The sequence below is a fragment of the Melozone crissalis genome, unplaced genomic scaffold (assembly GCF_028551555.1).
Source record: "Melozone crissalis strain CALT ecotype California unplaced genomic scaffold, PUWL_Pcris_2 ptg000017l_1, whole genome shotgun sequence".
NCBI classification, from domain to species: Eukaryota; Metazoa; Chordata; class Aves; order Passeriformes; family Passerellidae; genus Melozone; species Melozone crissalis.
Genome location: NW_026535795.1, coordinates 37,751 through 41,659, shown reverse-complemented (window position 1 = coordinate 41,659; position 3,909 = coordinate 37,751). Strand labels below are relative to the sequence as shown.

The 3,909-nt window shown below is 44.4% G+C and overlaps 1 long non-coding RNA gene across 1 annotated transcript; it reads left to right on the top strand.

The window, feature by feature from the left end:
* The first annotated feature begins 2,296 nt into the window (after positions 1-2,296).
* Positions 2,297-3,030, top strand: LOC128936089 (uncharacterized). Its single transcript, XR_008482972.1, has 3 exons — positions 2,297-2,550; positions 2,669-2,761; positions 2,910-3,030. It is a non-coding gene; the product is annotated as an uncharacterized LOC128936089 (long non-coding RNA).
* Positions 3,031-3,909: the final 879 nt, after the last annotated feature.

The window sequence follows — 3,909 nt, the reverse complement described above, 5'->3', positions numbered from 1 at the left end:
GTGAAGTAAACAGCATGGAATACAGGGAGTATTTAGATTCATGATTTTGGGTTTTTGTGTTTAGGGGTGGTGAAGTGCATTTGTAATTTCTGGTTTGGTTCTTGTTTTGTTTTGTATTTTTTTTTTTAGAAGGAGTGCAGCTTCCAGAGATTCCTGGTTGCGTCAAGTACAACGCTTTTTTCAGCAGATTCATCATGTCACAACAGGGATCTGCCCAGTGTCAAGGATGATGTTTGAGATTGGGGCTTCAGGTGAGTTGAGGATTGTGACTGGGAGAGGGAGGGTTAGCAGGTATACAGTTAGGAATTATTGTGGGGGGGGGAGGTTTGCAGGCAGCAGGGTGAGAAAGGGTGTTTATTTGTTTATTTGAGGACCCCCGACACAAGGTTGTTCAGAAGCCTAGCGGAGGCATTGCCATGTCTTATAGTACACAAGGTCATCCGGTGCACTCACAGGAATGCCATTTAACTTTGCCTTTCTCTAACCTAGGTGCCACTCCTAATAAAGGCCACAGCCTTGGAATCAGGATGAAGCTGGAGCCTGAAGGAGCCAGGCACACTCAGGAGAGGGCAAGTAGCTGACTGGGATTTGGCCCACCTAACTCTGGACTCACACTTTGGTTTTGGTTTTCTTTATTGTAGCTGAGCGAGAGGCTGGCAGGCCATCACGGGGCCCTCCGAGGCAGACTCATTTCAGGTGCAACGTGGATCCACATCACCGATCATCCAAAAGATAAGTCGGGGGCCAGGGCTTGGAGATGGGAAAGTAGCAGGTTGGGAGTTCTTGGGCCACATTTAAAAATTGGCAGCGGGAAAAGCAATCTTCTGCAAGGGCCTCTTAGGACAGCTAAAGGGAGAGGCTCTACTTTTGATGGCAGCTTTCAGGCGGGCAGTGCAGAACAGCTCTGGTCTGTCTGGTGTTGTCCGGTGTGCCGTGTTCCCTGGTGTGTCTTTGGGGTCTCTTTTGCCTTCTCCCCTCGAGGCCCTCACCGCAAGCATGATGTGTCGTGTTTCATATAACCCTGTTTGTCACGTTCTGTGTCACGGGTGTCTGCACACATTGGTGCCGGAGCTGTTCTTCCCTGCCGCATGGCCTGCTGCAATAGGACAAGCCTGGGGAGTTGAAATTTTTAATGTGGGCTCTGCTTGGGCTCTAGATTCTGTTCCTAGATTGACATAAGGTGTTTGCAGCTTTTGAGTTATCGTGGTGGTGTTTGACATATGTTGTAACTTTCTTTCAGGTGCAGATGCATTCCATGTGTGGCAGAGGGTCAGGGTTAGGAGGTGCCGGGCCTTCCTAGGAGCGCGGTGAGTAGCAGAGTGGTGGGGTTTTGGCCAATGCGGTGCCAAGATCAGGCACTGATGTTTGGTTTTCTCTAATACAGCTGTCTGAGAGACACCAGCCCAGTAAGAGCAGGACCTTCCCAGCTGACGAGGTGGCCTTTCTTTGCACCTGACACAGACTGGCATCCCCAGATGTCTGAGAGATAAGTAGAGGGCTGTGACCCACAGAGGGGATGAAAGCGGGGTGCTGGTTTGGGGATAACTGGGAGGGGGTTTTGAGTCCAACTTGGAGGTGGGGGGTGTTCATGAAGTGGCCCCTTAGGCCCCATAAAAACCAAGTCTCACTTTTGATCCCAGTGCTGAGGTGTGCAGCAGGGCAGAGCAGTCCCGGTGTGTCTCGTGTCATTTGTTTCTTGTGCATTATGTGTTGTTTGTGTATCCCATGTCTTTTACCTTACGGGGGCCTGTCAGAAACCTTGGCATCATTGTTAGCCTCTGTGCTCTCTGCATTCCTTGCCTGGTGCCCAGGCCACAGAACTTTTGACTCGGGAGCTCAGACAGGTATCAGACTCTCTTCTCTCTTTGGAACATCCGGTCAGGTGTCTTGTCAGGTCTTGTTCTGAGCTGTATGGGCAGCTATGCCCCACCTGGATCCATTGTGGTGGATTAGGACTTGTAATTATATGAGGTTAGGTAGAGGATTCTGACTGTAGGAATTTCAGGCATCTGTTTGTGCTGTCCTTGGAATAAATCATTCAGTTTAGCATCTTCTTCCTCCAGGGTTCTCTGACCCTCATCAGCTCACCATCGGTCTCAGCTCGGTCATCTCCTTTTGCGTTCTCTCAGTCCTTGCAGCCATTTTCCTTGCCAAGAGATTTCTGTTCCTGTTGTGTCCCCGTTGTCTGTCCTGTCCTGTCCTGTCTGTCCTGTGTCACGGGTGTCTGCACACATTTGTGCCGGAGCTGCTCTGCCCTGCCGCATTGCCTGGTGCAATAGGAGAGGGCCCTGGGATTTGGAATGTGTAATGTGGGGTGTAGTTGTACTCTAGATGGGATTTGTAGATGGACACAGGATATCTGGAGCTCTTCAGTTATCATGCAACAGTCTGACTCTTGTCCTAACTTTTTTTTCAGATGCACCTCCTCAGATGACTGCAGTAGTTCTGTAGGTTCCTTCTTCTCAAACGGAATAGGGCTCAAGAATTCATCTTCCAGAGAATTTTTGCAAGTCCTGGCTTGTATTGTATCTGCCTATGGTGGCTTATGTTGTATGTACCTATGCATCTGTCTTCTATTGGATTTTGGGTTGAAAATTTATCAGTCCAGAGTGGGGACAAGTCCTAGCTGTCAGATAGCCACTCGTTGACCCTTCCTGTCGTCTCACAGGTCCCCGAGGCTGCTGATTTCCCCAGGATCTGCCATTTACCTCAAGGAGCGGCAGCCAGAAGATGTGTCACAGCACGTTCTTCAGCATCTCGAGTAAGGGCCGCAGCGAGCGTGTAAGTGGAAAGAGTGTGTGAGCGTGTGTGAGAGCACGTGGCTGTGTCTGTCTGTGTCTGCTCGTCTCTGCATGTGTGAGCGCATGCTGACTGGATTTAACCTTGTGTGTGTGACTTTTGCTTTCCAGGTTTTGCGACTCCTTGTTAAATTTAGAATAAAAAATCCCCAGCCGGGTTGTATTGCATGAACTGACATGGTATGTACCTATGTTGGCTTAAAACCCAGAAAAACAGATGAAGATGAGCAGGAAAAAAACAGGAAAAAAAACCATGATGGACAAGAAAAAAACCCAGAAAAAGCCCAGGATGGGCAAGAAAGAAACGAGAAAAAAACCCCAGAAAATAATCCCAGATGGGCAAGAAAAAAACCTAGAAAAAAACCCAGAAAATAACCCAAGATGGGCAAGAAAAAAAACCAGAAAAAACCCCAAGAAAAAAACCCTGAGATGGGCAAGAAAAAACCCAGAAAAAAGTCTGAAGATGGGCAAGAAAAAACCCGGAAAAAAAACCCCAAGGTGGACAGGAAATAACCCAGAAAAAAATTCCAAGAAGGGCAAGAAAAGACCCAGAAAACACCCAGAAAAAGATCGCAACCAAAGTATAAATATAGAAATGTTTTTCAAGTATATGCAGATATTTTATATTTTAAATAATTTAACAATTCTTTATATAACATAAATATAAGATATATACAGTATTACTTGTATTATGGATGGTATTGATTTATGTTTATTTCCTATAATACACTACAATATTGATATCAATTTTACATCTATCATATCTATCGTTTGTTATATGTTACACCATATTGATGTACTCTAGGTTTTTTTAATTAGTTTAAAATAAAGGGGAGTTTTGTTTTTTATTTGGCAAAAGCAGGTGTTTTAGTATAAAAATTATAAATACAAATAATATAAAGGTAGAAATCTAAGAATAGAAATAGATCATAAATAGCTAAAGGTTAATATAAAAATTAAAAATATAAGAAAAAATAAGTTGTAGCAGTAGATATGTTACATAATTTAAAAAAATTTATCTCTATTATTTGAATAGGATACATATTATTCATAATGATTAATATAATACTTAAATATAAACTATAAATATAAATGTGAATATAGTCATGCG